Here is a 16,787-nt window from a genome sequence, read left to right as displayed (position 1 = left end):
GCAGAGAAACAAGCACACACCCTCTCCCAATTCTGTGATTTTTTTTCAGCCGTCTCAGCTGGAACAAAAAGCCTTTTGTGAGCTTAGTGGAGCCTGACTTCGCACACTTTTCTGTCTCCTTCTCCTTCTGTGTGGGAAAAAACAAGCCGTTCCATCCGGGTTTGCTAGGTTCCTTTGAAGGGCTTGCGGCTTTGGTTTAGGCAAACAGGAACCTGGCCGGGCCGCCTCCGCCCTGGTGAGGGAGCTTTTTGGCAGGACTTTCTCCCGGCCTCGTCGTGCAGAGATTGCAGAGGGGGAGGGGAGCACGGGATGGGCGTGGGGGGAGAGCAGGCCTGCAGGTGCTGTGCCAGGCGAGAGACCTGGTAATTATGGGGTTTCTGAGTGCTGAGCAAGCAGGGCGCTGGGCCCTTCCTTGTGTGATGGGAACCCACCGACATCCCCTCACTGAATCCTCTCCTGCGCCCAAGGAGGCGGGGACCACGGCCCGGTTCCACATCAGGAACCGAAGCTCGCAGGGCGGCCTGCCTTTGCCGGAGGCCACACGGACCAGGTGAGTCTCACCCCGCGGCCTTTGCTCCTTCATGGCCGCCGTCCGCTCCCCAGAGAGTCCCAGCCTCCCTCATCTTTCGCAAACCCAGAACCGGGGCCTCCACGGAGGCAGCGGGATAGCCGAGCCTGAAATCACGTCTCAGTCTCTTGAGACTGGGGTCAGTTCCCCAGCATCGGGGAGGAGAGCAGGTTCACGCTCAGACTCCAGCCCCTGGGAGCCCTGCGCACTCTGCTCGCGCCCCCGCCCCGGGGCTGCTTCCACTCGGTGCCGGAGGGGGGCTGGCCCCGCACGGCCTGCCCGCTGCACGCTCACACTCTCAAGCTCACTCACACTCATATATTCGCACTTACGTGCACTCGCACACAACCCCTCACCCACAGTCACACACACACACCCCTCCCAGCGCACCACGGGGCGCTGACACACAGGCACCTTCCAGGAGTGCGGAGCCTCTGTCTGCACGTGGGGTGCGTCGCGGCCGGTGCACGGCTCAGCAGTCACGCAGGGTGACTAATGCTGGGTCAACCCCGAGGATACACGGGGGCCTCGGGGTGGAGGGATGAAGTCAGTTTCATGCAGTCTCCTCTCATCGGAGTGGAGTGCCTGAACTAAGGGGGAGGGAAGGAAGGTCCGTCAGGACCCCACATTTGGGGCAGGGGTCTGTGAGGGGCCCTTGCAGGAAATCAGGACTGCACTGGGAGATTCAGCGGCCTCATAGCGCCCATCCCTGTACACACGCACACATGCTCACACACACATGCACACTCACACAGCAGCCACACGGCCTGGTCAGCTCCCTGAATGCTGCAGGGCTGAACAGACGAAAGAGCGGAGATTCTGAATATCAGCATTATGACCAGCATTCACTGAACCCTCAGTAAGTGCTCGGCTTTCTGCCGAGCTCTTTCCATGCAAAAAAGAAATTTCCAATTAATTCCCATGACAAACCCAGTGAGGTAGGCACCATTGTCCCCATTTTCCAGATGAGGCCACTGAGGCTTAGGGCTCCGGTGACTCCTCCAAGTTCCCACCGCTGATAAGGGGCCAGAGAGCCGCTTGGTAACCAGCTCACTCGTCCCTCCCCTGCGGGGCCTCTCGGGCACCGTGAAAGCCTCTGCCGGCTGAGCACCTGCACTCAGAGGGCAATGCCCAGAGCCCAGACCCTGACTTTAAATCACTCCTTTTAGCCATTCAGCATTTCTCTGCCACAGTGGATGGACTTGCAGAGCAAGACTAGGCCTTTCTTCTCACTGGCCCCCCACTGTGGAGGCCTAGTGGGGATGATGTGGAAGCAGTGGCTGGGTGGGAGGCCGGGACACCTCGTATCTTTTGCTTCCCCGGCAGCTCCTGAAGATTTGTAAGGAGGCATGAGTTAGGGAGCCGGAATGGAAAGGGGAGTGGGGCTGAACCACACCATACCTCCCCAAAGATGTCATCCTAATCCCCAGGACCTGGGACTTACAAGGCAAAAGGGACTTTGCAGATATGACTAAACTAAAAGTCTTGAGCTGGGAGAATCCCTGGGTTATGCGGTTGGATTATAGCCAGTGTGACCACAGGGTCATCGCACATGGGCCTCCGTCTTCCCTGCCCTCGGACAGCAGCTCCCCTGCTTCGGGTTTGGACTGAAACTATACCACCAGCTTTTCCTTCCAAGGGGCAGGCAGGAGGGTCAGATCAGCAGCAGGAGCTCACGGATGGTGGAGTAGGTGAGGAAGGGGCCACGAGCCAGGGACTGTGCAGCCTCTAGAAAAAGGCAAGGAAACGGATTCTCCCCGACACCTCCAGAAAGAACCAGCCCCTCGAAGCCTTAGTTCTAGACTTCTGACCTCCCGGACCGTCGGAGAATGCATCTGTGTTGTTTCAAGCCACTGAGTTTGTGGTAATTTGTCACATGCAGGAAACTAATACAGAGGGAAACCAGCACAAGGAGGACTCAGATCAGCTGGAGAAGATGCTGGGGACCGGTTTAGTCCACTCCGGCTGCCATACCAGAACACCACACGGGGGCTGAAACAACAGACAGGCACTGCCTCTCAGTCTGGAGTCTGGGAGTCCGAGATCAAGGTGTCAGCACAGCTGGTCTCCTCGGAGGCCTCTCTCCTTGCTGTGTAGACGGGCACCCTCTTCACGTGGCCATCCCTCTGGGCACACGCACTCCTGGCTTCTCCCTGTGTCCTAATCTTTTCTTATAGGGACACCAGCCAGATTATGGGCCTCATTTTAACGAATCACCTCTGTAAAGACCCTGTTTCCAAATAGTCATATTCTGAGGTGCTGGGGGAGGGGTTAGGGCTTCAACACGGGAATTCGGGGGCACGTAACAGGGAGCCTCCAAGCCTGCCTCATTCCCACAAGGCCCTCACTTTTCTGGCGTTCCAGACCTCCCTAGGGCCCAGCGTGAGCCCAGGCAGCCTCAGCCTGTAGAACCAGTTGGAGCTGCCAGGAGAACCGGTCGGGGCAGTCCCGGGGGTGTGGGTTTGCAGAAGGGACCGGAGTTCCCTGAGGACTGGTGGTCAGGACAGGACCCAGGCACCAGGCACGGAGGAACTCAGTCTCTCCCAGGCCAGACCCCAGAGCCACTCTCCCAGTCCTAACAAGGGCCGCTGAAGGCACCAGGGAACAAGCAGCAGTGGCTGGTGGCAGGCAGCGGGGTCGGGAGTTAGACGTGCTCTGGTGACTTGGCTCTTTGCAGGGACATTGACACGGAAGGGGCAGAAGAGGCAGCAAAGCATGCAACACGCAGCCCCCAATGCAGCCCAGGACTAAGAGAGGAGAGATCTCCTGATTCCTCCCTCTCTCGACACCACCCAGGCCCCTGACCACTCAGGGCCCCAGAGCCTCAGGCAGCAGGAGTGACAGACTGCCTTCCAGACTCCCTCCTCGCTGACCTGTAGCCTCCAGCCTCCACTGGGCTCCCCTCCCCCCTCCTCCAGGCCGGGATGGACTCGCTCACACCCACAAACTGCAAAGGCGCAGGGCGGGTTTCAGACAGAAGACAGCCCATGCCAGGTACACGAATGGAGAAGATTCAATACATATAGTTACATAAGGTATAAAATTGCTACACTGGTGACTCAAAAGGTAAAAAGAGGCTGAGGCAGCAAAGGGAACAGCTGGGATTGTTAAAACGCGGAAACGTGGGCCTTGGACCCCAACCTCGGAGGGAGGGGGTCTGGCGGGTGCTGGCGTGTCTGAGGTGCCATGAAGTTGTTTTTACAAGCGTTGGAAAAGCCACAAAGGGATTCAGCTCCCCACCCCGACCCTCTGCCTCTGGGACACTGAGTGTTTCTACAGCTTCTTCATAAAAACACAACTCACATCCACACGGAGAGAATCACATCCTTCCCGAACTCTTTCCTCCTGCATCACCACCGGCCTGTCTCAGCCAAGGGTGAAAAGTCTTGGAATCTAATAGGGTGGCCGTTGAACCCAACCCTGACCCTTTTTCTCTCTTGCTACTTCAGCTTGTGTGATGGTTGATTTTAGGTGTCAACCTCATGGGACTGACTGATGCCCAGGTAGCTGGTAAAATATGATTTCTGCCTGTGGCTACGAGGGCGCTTCTAGAAGAGATTCACATTTGAATCAGTGGGTGAGGAAAGCTGATCCCCCTCCCCAAGGTGATGGACCACGTTCAATTCTTTGAGGACCCACGTGGAACCAAAGGTGGAGGAAGGGGAATTCACTCTCTCTGTTGAGCGGGGACGTCCAGCTTCTCCTGCCCTCAGACGTTGGTGCTTGTGGTTCTCAGGCCTTCGGACTTGGACTGAATCACACCCCAGCTCTCCTGGGCCTCTCAGATGGTGGGACTTCTGACTTCTCAGCCTCCATAATCACGTGAGTCAATTCCTAGCATGAATCTCCTATATCTCTATATACCCTGTTGGAGAACCCTGGCTAATATGCCAGCAGCGTCTCTCTTTGCCTTGAAGACGTTGATTTTATTTTATTTTTTATTGAAGTAGAGTTGATTTACAATATTATATTAGTTTCAGGTATACAACATAGTCAATATGTTTACAGATTATATTCCATTTATAGTTATAAAATAATGGCTATATTCCCTGTGCTATGCAATATATCCTTGTAGCTTATTTATTTTAGACATTAATAGTTTGTATCTCTTAACCCCCTACCCCATCTCACCCCTCCCTGCTTTCTTCTCCCCACTGGTAACCACTAGTGTGTTCTCTATATCAGCGAGTCTATTTCTGTTTTGTTATGTACATTTGTTTTGTTTTTTACATTCCACATATAAGTGGTAACAGAGTATTTGTCTTTCTGACTTATTTCACTAAGCATAATACCCTCTAGGTCCATCCATGTTGTTGCAAATGGTAACACTTCATTCTTTTTTATGGCTGACAAGTATTCCATTGTGTATATATACCACACTTTCTTTATCCGTTCATCTGCTGTTGGACACTTGGGTTGCTTCCATTTCTTGGCTATTGTAAATAATGCTGCTATGAACATTAGGGCGCATGTCTCTTTTCAAATTAGTGGTTTTGGTTTGGTTTTTTTTTTTTTTTTTTTGGATATATACCCAGGAGTGGAATTGCCGGGTCATATGGTAGTTCTATTTTTAGGTTTTTGAGGAACCTCCATACTGTTCTCCATAGCGGCTGCACCAATTTACATTCCCACCAACAGTGTAAGTGGGTTCCCTTTTCTCCACATCCTCACCAATATTTGTTGTTTGTAGACTTTTTGATGATAGCCATTTTGAAAGGTGTGAGGTGGTATATCATTGTGGTTTTGATTTGCATTTCTCTGATGACTAATAATGTTGAGCATTTTTTTATGTGCCTGTTGGCCATCTGTATGTCTTGTTTGGGAAAATGTCTATCAGGTCTTCTGCCCATTTTTAATCAGATTGTTTGGCTGTGTGTGTGTGTGTTGAGTTGTATGAGCTGTTTATGTACTTTGAATATTAACCTCTTATAGGTCATGTCATTTGCAAATATTTTCTCCCATTCAGTAGATTGTCTTTTTTGCTTTGCTTGGTTTCCTTTGCTGTACAAAAGCTTTTAATTTTAATTAGGTCCCATTTTGTTTACTTTTGCTTTCATTTATTTTGCCTTAGATGACAGATTTTTTTAAAATGTTGCTTTGGTTTATGTCAAAGAGTGTTCTGCCTATGTTTTCTTCTAGGAGTTTATGGTTTCAGGTCTTACATTTAGGTCTTTAATCCATTTTGAGTTTATTTTTGTATATGGTGTGAGGAAATGTTCTAATTTCAGTCTTTTACATGTAGCTGTCCAGTTTTGCCAGCACCACTTATTGAAGAAACTGTCTTTCCTCCATTGATTATTCTTGCCCCCTTTGTCATAGATTAATTGACCATATAAGTGTGGGTTTATTTCTGGGCTCTCTATTCTGTTCCATTGATCTATGTGTCTGTTTTTGTGCCAGTACCATGCTGTTTTGCTTACTGTAGCTTTGTAGTATAATCTGAATTCTGGGCCTGTGACACCTCCAGCTCTGTTTTTTTTTTATCAAGGTTGTTTTGGCAATTTGGGGTCTTTTTGGTTCCATATAAATTTTAGGATGATTTGTTCTAGTTCTGTGAAAAATGTCATGGGTATTTTGATAGGGATTGCATTAAGTTTGTAGATTTCTTTGGGTAGTATGGGCATTTTAACAATATTAAATTCTTCCAACCCATGAACACAGGATATCTTGCCATTTCTTTGCATCATCTTCAATTTCCTTCATTATTGTTTTACAGTTTTCAGAGTGTGGGTCTTTCACCTCCTTGGTTAAGTTTATTCCTAGGTATTTTTTTAATGCGATTGTGAATGGGATTATTTTCTTGCTTCTCTTTCTTATAGTTCATTATCAGTGTATAGAAAAGCAACAGATTTCTGTATATTAATCTTGTGTCCTACAACTTTACTGAATTCATTTACTAGTTCTAATAGGTTTTTTTGGAGACTTTAGGGGGTTTTTTGTTTGTTTCTTTTTTAAAGCAAGCATCTGCCTGTGTTGTTGTTGTTGTTGTTAATTAATTAATTAATTTATTTATTTTTATTTTTGGCTGTGTTGGGTCTTCGTTTCTGTGCGAGGGCTTTCTCTAGTTGTGGCGAGCGGGGGCCACTCTTCATTGCGGTGCGCGGGCTTCTCACTGTTGCGTCCTCTCTTGTTGCGGAGCACAGGCTCCAGGCGTGCAGGCTCAGTAGTTGTGGCTCACGGGCCTAGTTGCTCCGCGGCATGTGGGATCTTCCCAGACCAGGGCTCGAACCCGTGTCCCCTGCATTGGCAGGCAGATTCTCAACCGCTGCGCCACCAGGGAAGCCCCCTAGGGTTTTCTATATATAGTATTGTGTCATGCAGCAGGGTCTCTCTGGTCTGACATCCCCCTACCTGTGGCTGGGAGGCTGGGTACACATAGGAGCATGGGAGGTTTTCAGTGTAATTATCCGGGCTGGGTCCCCAGGGCAAATGATTTCCAGTTAGTTGCCTGCACTCGGTGAGGGATCCCAGGAGATAGGCTGGCAATCCTGTTCTCATCCATGCCCCTGTGAACCTGGTCATGTGCCCACGTGTTCTACCCAGCACCAGTCCAGCGAGTGTGGGCTGTAATTCCATATAATACTGTGGCCCTGAGCCCCAGGATTTTTTTTAACTTTCCATCGCTTGTTTGCTCTCCAGCACATGTGTTTGAGGAGCTTTGTTCTTAGAACATGAGACTGTCAAACCTCACTTATAGGAAAGTCCAGAAAGGATGGTTTTCCTATTAGGATAATTCGAGGAGGCATGATAAAGGGACTGGTTATGAAGGGTTAGAGGGTAGGTCCCTGGAGAAAATCTACCTTTCTGTAAACTATACCTCTTGGAAAATGGCAATGCTGCTCCAAGGTGACCCCAAGGGCTCTCACCCAAAAAGCCCTGATGGACACAGGACAGCCCAGAGTCCCGAGTGGAGTCCTAGGGAGACAAGGGTGGTTTTAGGGTCTGAGAATGATGTGGACCATTCTGTGGGTCCCTAGCGATCCAGATCTCGGGCTTGAGAACCAGTGGGTTTCCCTGGCCTTATCCCCTCTCTTTCCAGCACATTCTCTTTGGAACCTTGGGATTTCCATAGGCTGCTTTGATTTAAAGCCAAATCTGAGATGACCCAGTGGGACCATCCACTTGCCTCGCTCTGTGTGGCTCGGTGACCCCCATGGATTTCCCTCTGAGGACCTGAGGCTTCTGCCCTCCCCCATATCAAGAGATGCCTTAGGGAACACGGGTCCCGTAATTGATGGGGTCAGTGACCCACAGGTCATTCTCCTGGAGTCATCTTCCTCTCCAGCTAGCAGTCCACACCCACAGAGCAGCACCCCTCGCCCAAGAGGGACAGTCTGTGTGGCACTGCCCCCCGGGGCCGACATTACCCAGCGCCCCTTTGCATGTCCCTCGAGGCTCCTCAAGTACACTCGGCACTGCCAGTCAAGGGCAAGCACAGGGCCACGTTTCAGCCTTCTCTGGGCTGGCATTCAGGCTGGAGCCCAACACCCATCGCTCAGTTCAAAACCAAAAACAGCCCTGCAGGAAAACTCATCAGGCTCGGCTCCAGGCCAGCCAGTTAAAAGTGGATGCTGGTCCCTCAGAGGCTCACACAGATCATTTCTGCTAATTAAACAAATATTTTTCCAGACTGGTCTCGGTTTCCGCTACCGCCGTTGGCCCCAGTTGCTGGCACGCCATTGGACCTGTGCCCTGAGGAACAGCACAGATCAGGGGACAGACAGAGCTCTGGGGGCAACAGAAAAGACGTGTCTTCAGAGCAGAGGAGTCTGAGTCCAAACAGAAAGAAGGGCGAGGGAGGAAGCACGGATGCTCCAGCCCTGAGTCACAACCAGCTTACAGATGCCAGCTCATTCACACACACAGACACACACACAGACACACACACAGAGACACACACACACAGACACACACACACAGACACACACAGACACACACACAGACACACACACACAGAGACAGACACACACACACACAGACACACACAGACACACACACAGAGACACACACAGACACACACACACACAGACACACACAGACACACACACACAGACAGACACACACACAGAGACACACACACAGACACACACACACACGCAGACACACACACACAGACACACACAGACACACACACACAGACACACACACACACAGACACACACAGACACACACACACAGACACACACAGACACACACACACACAGACACACACACACAGACACACACACACACACAAGCAATCTAGGGCACAATAACGATTCCAAATTCCGAGGCTTGAGGGCATTTTGTTCTCCCCCTGCAGGAAGCGTGAGGGCAGCTCAAGAAGTTACTTGGAGAAAGGAGCTAGGAGATGAGGTTCAAGGCCTCCATGTAGCCAACATCAGCAGGGCTTCTGAACCCCTTTGGGAGTGTAATTATCACAGTCACCGCCCGCTTCCTCTCACCTGACAGCCCCTGCCTCCCAGAGAAATGTCCACACACATCACGTTTCCGCACCAGGTCAGGAAGTGCAGGACCCTGAGGCCAGCCAAAAGCAGACCGCTGATGGCAGGTCCAGAATCCCAGTGCCGAGCAGTTGGTCCCTGAATGGGAAAGAGTTTGTCCTCTTTCTGCCCCCGCAAGACCCTGACTGGAAGTGCTCAGCTCTCCAGAGCCTCCCACTGCCATGTCCCCACAAACCCTGAGCCACCCTTTACACCTGGGACCCCTGGCTTTTCTTAGAAAAGGCTGAGCTTCTCACTGCCCCATCCCCATGAAGACCTGCCAGGCCTAGCTGCATGGAAGGAGCGATGCCCGTGAACTTTTTCCTCTCTTGAACCAGGTCTGTAAAGCAGAGCAAAGCAGAGGTGCTCCGGTTGAAGAGGGGGTGGGAGAAGACCCCCCACTGACCCCTAGGTCTCTGGGAAGCACAGTTAGAAAATGCTGGACTAGGAGATTCCTAAGTGCCCTGCAGCCCAGGAATGTTATGATCAGAGACTCTGGATCTAAAACATCCCCCTCCCCGCCATCCCACTACCGGTCACCCATAAAACCAACACTCGCTTGACTAGTTATGCATTCCTTCTTTCCAGATCATTCCATTGTAGTGAACTGATGAACTAGCCATGCTTCAGGGTTCAGGGGGTGTTATTAGGTTAATGACCCAGTCCAGCCCCTAAGGGAGCTGCATAGTAGTGGGAATCACTTTGCTCCAAGTGAGAAATGTTAAAATATATTTTTTGCATTTTAAAAAATGTTATAAGCAACTGCTATACCATAGAAATACATTGCAAGAGAGGTGAAAACTCCCCCTCTCCTCTCCCTCCAAATCCAAGGCCTGGGATAAAGCAGTACTTAAGTGACGAGCATCTTGGCAGGTCTGGCGATTCGTGCCAGGAGAGCTGGGTACCTCCACCCTCCTGCGGCTCTGGCCTGTGCCGGTGCTGCTGACCAGGGTTCTTGGTCCCCTTAATCAATAGAAATTGATCAGAGGCCAGACAAGAGATTCAGGCAAGGCTTTATTGGGGCCCCTGCTGCAGCAGGGAGGAGAGAGAACAAACAAGTTCCCTTGCTTGCTTCCCAAGGTGGGGCGCGAGCTGGTTCCTTATGTGGGGTGAGGGTAGGAGTGTGTCCACGGGTCTGGCTGGAGGGGTGGCTTAGGTGTTCTGCCCACCCCTTTGGTGGTGCTGGGTGCAGGGGGCACACACAGGACCCTGCTTTTGCTCCCGACACCCTGTTTTGCTCCCTGGCTCTTGGGGGTGGCAGTTGGGTTTTTTTGGTCTCTTTGTATCTTGTCCAGAATTTGCCCCAATTCGCGAGCAGGCAGGCACGCAGTTACGCAGTTATTTTTAGTCCCTTATAGTTTCTTTGTGTTTTGTTGCTCGAGGAGACGAGGAGAGGTGTGTCCAGATGCAAGCATTGCAGCACTGCAGCAAAGGGTCCCAGGGCCCAGCCTGTCTTACAGGTGCTGCCATGACAGCCTTTCCTGGAGGCTCATAAAACATAGGGTTGTATGAATTCCAACCCTCACTCCCTAAACAAGTGCAACTCTGAGCCTGTCACTTGCTCCTGCTGCCTTCCTGAGATAAAGGGTTAACCTTTATCTGACCCCGCAGGGAGAAAACCAAACCATAAAAGCATCAGTCATCCCCTGATGAAGAAATGATGGTCCAGCTCATGAAGACCAGGCAATCGGGGCTGAATAATCATCAGAGCTTCCAAACCACCAGGGGTCTGAGGTCTCTACAGACCTATGCTTCCAGGAGCTTTGAATTTATCAGAACTGGCAAGAAGCATCGAGTCGAGCACCACACGTTGTCTTGTGCAGACTCTACTTGAACACTTCTGGTGATGGGGAGCTCTCCAGCTTGCGTTGGAAGAAGGTCCTGATAATCAGGAAGTCCTCCCTCACAGGGAGCCCAGACACTCTTCCCAGGTTGTGCACACCCCCTGGGGCATCTGCTGGGCCCCACACGTATAGGAGCTCCCCACGCAGTACGCTGACACCTCACGAGATAAAAAATGCCCATCTCACATCAAAGAAACTTCTCTGCATTATGAGTCACCCGGCATCTTTCAGGCTGGACATTTTCTCCCCTAATAACCAGACCTTCCCTGAGCTCAGCCAGGCCAAGTGTTTCATCTCCATGCATGTCCTGTTTGAGCACCAGGGGAAGTCGTGGGTACATCTGATCTTAGAGCTGGGAGCAAACAATACATCAAAGGCAGCTCCTTTTGAAAGTAGCGACTGCCCTGTTACAATCCAGCAACAAATTCCACCTGGCATTCCAGGAGGAAATCCCAGCTGACCTCTCCCTCCCCGAGACCCTCCGGAGCTTAACTCACTGCCCGCACCGTCCATCAGACACTTCTCACTGCCCGCACCGTCCATCAGACACTTCATCACGTGCTCTTTCCAGGCGTCTTTTCTCCTGGAGAGGAGAGTCTGAGTAGACAGAGCGTTTCTCCTTCCCCAGCCCCACATTCTGATCACAAGCTAAGTGCAGGGTCGCAGAGAACTCACTAAGTTCTCTGGCTGAGGGGTCACACCCCAGAGACCCTCGTGGTGCCACTGCTGCACCACAGCACTGGGGGGCGTGGGCCTGGAAGAAGACTGAACTCAGCGCCTGCCTGGGGTGGGGGGGTCTCCCCGCAGGACAAGGGGAGCCAGCTAGCACGTTCGGATGGCACTTCTGCATCGTGGCGTGGGAGGGTGGCACGAGCCTTCCCATAAGCTGAGCGGACGCGGCAGAAGGGACAGGCTAACCCAGAAGGAAGGCAGCTCCTGGGGTGCAGGGGTGCACAGCCGGAGCAGAGCTAAGGGGAGGAGACAGGAGCCCAGCTAGCGAGGGTGTCCCCCACGTCGGGGAAAGCTGCTGTGCTCGGGACTCACCCCTGGAGAAGGCCAGCAACGGTGCCTGGCATGAAGAGACCACTCTGGACCACAGCACCACTGCCCCCTGCATCCCTCCTCTCATCCCGACCCCGAGGAGCCCGGCGCCAAGGCAGGAGGCTCCAGCCCGAACCTGGGAGGGCAGTGGCCAAGGCTGGACAGGGCTGGACCTCGCTCCTACACTTCTGGGCACACATGCCCCAACGCTGACAGGAGCCCCGGGCCCCCTCCTGGCGTGGGGAAGGACACTGTGCCCTCCAGCTGCCTACTTCAGAAGAGGGGTCCTGGGCAGAAACGAGGGGCAAGGCGACAGTCTCCATCTGGACACAGGAAGGAGGCACCATCCTAACCATCCATCAACAACACCACCTGTTAGGGAAGGTTTCCCCTGGGCTCCTCCCAGGGGACTTGAAACTCGTTGTGTGTGGTATTGATCTCACCTTTGATTCCCAAATGCCCTGGAATGTCTGGCACAAAGAAAGTGCTTCCAAGATATTTACTGGATTGAGTTTAACAAGGAGCCCAGTGTCTGGGGACAGCTCTGGTGTTTTCAGCATCACAGAATCAGCCAGCTGTCTGGTTCTATCGCCCTTTACAAGTGAGAAGGGCATCCTGCCCGAAATCACTGTCTTGGAGGCGGGAGAGACTTTGGAGGAAGGAAGTGCAGTTCCAAGTCAAGATCGTTATATACTTCAGTGTATTGGGGCCCAGATAAATCAAAGATGATACAATCTGAAATCTCTCCCAAGCGTCCTTATATGGGAGATTCGTCCTACAGCCATAACTCAGTACATAGATGCACTTTTTTTGGTAAGTGCACGAAATTTTTTTATGGGTCTTCCCCTCCACAGAGGATGCCTCAGCAAAGTGCTTAATAAATTGAGAGTACCATGTCAGCAAATATTTTGGAGTGTAGACCCTTGGTGCAGTTTTGCACTGACCATTGCCATGGGTGAACTTCTGATCTTTGATCAAGTGGGCCTTTTTTTTTTTTTTTTTTAACTCTTCCCCAAGATCCGCAATACCTCTGGGTAACCTGGACCATATAAATATTTAACCAAGTTGTTCCACGTGGGATTTTCAAGTATGAATGATGCAATTTCCCTCGTAAGAAAAATCTGTGTTCCCCTGATTTGCAGTCACAACCCACCACGCCTGCAGACCCCCCACCCCCACCCCGCACACTGCCTTTTTCTTACCACACACACACTGTCTGGAGAGAGAGCCAAGGGACCTCCGGGGAGGAAACTGCGAAGAAACGGAATGTCTAAATAAAGTCAAGTCTTCTCAGAGCACCTCGCGTTCATTATTCAAAGAACATTTCACACATACCCTCTCGCTCTGTACAAAGCACACCTTCCCCGGTGGCTCGGAAAACTCACAGACAGCCAGGCCTAATCAGTAGACATGCACATCCATAAATATCTGGTCCTTCGAGCCAGCCTCTAATGTAACTGCAGACTTGGGAGGAAAATGCAAAGAATATTTAAACTTTAAATGATGACACATCACCAAAACTAACGGGCAAGGGCCAGTCGGGTTCTCATCTAAAATTAAATGTAGTGTTGTTTGCAGAACTTTTACTCAAGTGCCTTCAGATTCTTCCCTGAAATAGATTTGAGTCTTTGCCCCTTGCTCGTGGCTTTGTCTCCAGACAGCTTGCACTGATGGGAAAAGGTCGGCGTGGGTGCAAGGGGAGGGGTCTTGACTACAAGGCTGGGAGTAATGGACTGATCCCATCCAGAGATTCTTTGGAAACAAGTTGGAAATGATCTTCTAAAGGATTTGGACACCTTAAGAGAAACACATTCTATTTTATTTAAAACAGTCTTGCAAGTCAAGCAATCCATCCGTGGCTGGTTGTTGAGAATAGCGGGAACATGACCACCCAACAATGGCTCTCAAAGAGCCAGTGATACAGTTTCCGGAGGTGAAGAGCTGAGTTTACTGGTCCGAGGCTGGGGAGAGGTCAAGGTCCAGCCCTGCCATGTACTAGAGTTTGTGCCTCGCTGGACAAGTTATTGAAGGTCCGGTTTCCTCATCTGTAAGATGGGGATGAGCTTTGTTGGGAAGGTTAAGTGTGGAGGTACCCACGGGCCTGGCACGTACCAGTTCCCTATAAAGGTGGGTTATTACTGTCACCCATAAATAATGCTCCGAGGTACCAGGTGACATAGCAAGTAAGTGGCACCGTCATTAAATTCATGGAGGCTCAGTGGTAGAGAGATCGGGGCGACACAGAGAGGGAGGAAGGTGTCCACAGAGAAAACATTTAGCCGTGACTACGATTTCAGAGATCTGGTCACTAAACATCCCAACCACGACCCTCGCTCCTCCGTAGGCTTGGTTTATTCTGGTCTTGGCCAGACGGGATGGATGTCTTGTAAAGGGTGGGATTTGGGGCCGTCTGCTTCTGTTCTGCTGGCCTCCCCTCCCACCCTGGACACCACATCCCAGTGAGCGACTCGAGATGGAAAGGGGGCGGTCCTCAGGCCGCCCCCAGAGCAGGGCTGCAGAATGTCTTCAGTGGCCTTACCGTGAGATGACCACCAGCTTCCTTTCCTGCCCCTGAGGAGGACCCAGAAGGATGGGCGGGCAGAGTGGGGAGATCCATCCACACCTGCAGTTAGAATCCATTTGACCCATGCATCCCAACACTGTGACCAGCCTGGGAAAGGACCCAAGTGGACCCTGCATGTCGTATGAATCCCGGATGAAGGGCTGGCTGAGGGTCACGGTGCACAGCCATTTGGGGAGGGTCTGGGAGAGTCTGCGTTGGGTTCACTCCCTTCTTTGTGCAACCTGCTGGTTGAGCATCTGCTGACAGGTCGTCCAGTTCTGTTAGGAGATGATGGGAAAGGTGAGTCAGAGCACATGGGGCTCGAACAGGTGCCCAGGATGCTGGACTTTACTCGGTGGACAATGTCCCTTCTGGCCTCTTATCACCGTCAGCGTCCCATCAGTGATAATAGTAATGCAAATAACAACAGCAATACCTAGCATTGCCTGCGAGCTTAGCATGAGGCGTTGTTTGAAGATTTTGCGTGAGTTAGTCCTTCAGTCTTCAGTACACTCTATGGGGAGAGACTTCCATCTTACAGATGAGGAAACCGAGGTGCAGGAAGTTTAATGATGCTTCCCAGAGGCAAAAGCTCCGAGTGGCAGAGCGAGCCTCCCGACTCTGCCTCTCCTGACAGTCCCCTCCCAAGTTCACATCACCTCCTCGGCCCCCTCCTTGCTCCCGATCGCGACCACCGCCCCGTGCTCTGGTCCTAACCCTCCACCCAGGCTTATCTCTACACCCGGCCCGTCTTCACCATAGCCGCTCTCAGGGCTGGAAAGCAGTCTGACGGCCCCACCCCTGTCACAAAAGGTGGAACATCTCATAGAGGCATCTTGTATGCTCTTTAACTATTCATCTGCTCCCATCAGCGGCAGCGCCTGCCACCTCCTTGGTCCCCCAAAGTAAACTCGGAGGCCCAGGGCTGTGTTTACTTCACACTGTGCTGCCTGGACATAGAGAGCGGGGCTCAGTACAGGCCCCGATGAGTCCTGGTATAGAGCCCGTGCCAGTGCAGCGTGCCAGCCCCAAAGTGGTTTCTCAGGGATCTGGACATTTTCTTCTTTGAAACCCTCGAGTGACAGCAGCCAGATTCCTCTGCTCTCCCTGTACCTCTGTCCCCAAAGTCGTGTCCTCACACTTCCTCCCCACCTGGAATGTCTCCGTAAAGGAATGAGGAGGCCCTGAAGGGACAGCCCCCCAGCAGCAGAAAGGCCTGTCATCGCCACCTTCGTGGCCCCAGCCACTGAGGCTTCATGACCCCACAGACCAAGGCTGACCCCTGGGAAGAGAGGACATGGACATTTCATTTAACACAACTGAAATCTCAATGAAATGAACACCAAAGGCAGTAGCCCAGAGTTCCCCAAAGGGAAGAGACTTTGAAGTTGGGGAGATCTGAGTTTTTACTACGTATTCTTTTTGTGCCATTTGTGTCATACATAAAGCGTGTATAATTCCTGCTGTATTCGTCCAAGGAAATACCAGCTGCTGTAACAAGCCACCGCAAGCCTTGGTAACTAAATGCAATAAAGCATGCACTTCTCTCTCTCAGGCAAAGCAGAGTGATCATGCGGTTCTCCAGGTGGCTCTGCTCTGCCCTGCAGCACGTGGTCCTCCACCAGACCTGCTGCCTTAACCAGCTGACTGGGGGAGAGAGGAAGCTAGAGAGGAGGGGGCCTGGGGCCAGCCTGGAAGAGGTGTACATCGCTTCAGCCACGTCCCCCATCTGGAAATAGGGGGAGGAGGGGCAGGAAACGTGGAAAACCAAATGATTTGGAGAACACCTGCACTGACTGCTTCTGTCTCGTCTACCTGACAGAACTGTGTTTATCAGAACAACACAGAGAGGTGCTGAACAGGGTCCTGGCCCGTGGTAGATGCCAAAATAATAAATTTCCTTCTTTCTTTGCCTTTGGTGGTTAGTTGGGGCTGGACGGTTTCTAGAATGATGTCTGTGTGTAGAGGAGCCCTAAGTCTTTTTTCTTTTTCTAAGGACCTGCTAATGAGGCTTTTTGCAGCACTAGCCAGTCATCAGAGGCCCAGGGGTGTCCGGCGGGGGGGGGGGGGGGCGGTGGTCGCCCTGATTTTCCGGAACATTTGGAAAGCTGTGCGCTGCGGACCACGACGACGTGTGCTCCCACACCTCCACCCACCCCGTCAGCCACAAACACACGTCTGTCCTGCTCCGGAAGGAGACGGAGGCTCAGGTGACTGGATTCCGAATTTCCTAAGTGAAGATTAAAGATGCTCGAGGAGTCAGTGCGGATGGAGCCAGGGAATGAGCT

At 51.8% G+C, this 16,787-nt stretch overlaps 1 long non-coding RNA gene across 1 annotated transcript; it reads left to right on the top strand.

The window, feature by feature from the left end:
* Positions 1–226: 226 nt before the first annotated feature.
* Positions 227–10,901, top strand: LOC118889104. Its single transcript, XR_005018415.1, has 3 exons — positions 227–550; positions 2,451–4,390; positions 10,663–10,901. It is a non-coding gene; the product is annotated as an uncharacterized LOC118889104 (long non-coding RNA).
* Positions 10,902–16,787: the final 5,886 nt, after the last annotated feature.

This window comes from Balaenoptera musculus, chromosome 2 (assembly GCF_009873245.2).
Source record: "Balaenoptera musculus isolate JJ_BM4_2016_0621 chromosome 2, mBalMus1.pri.v3, whole genome shotgun sequence".
NCBI classification, from domain to species: Eukaryota; Metazoa; Chordata; class Mammalia; order Artiodactyla; family Balaenopteridae; genus Balaenoptera; species Balaenoptera musculus.
The sequence above is the reverse complement of the archived record's forward strand: the minus strand, read 5'-3'. Positions and strand labels throughout refer to the sequence as shown.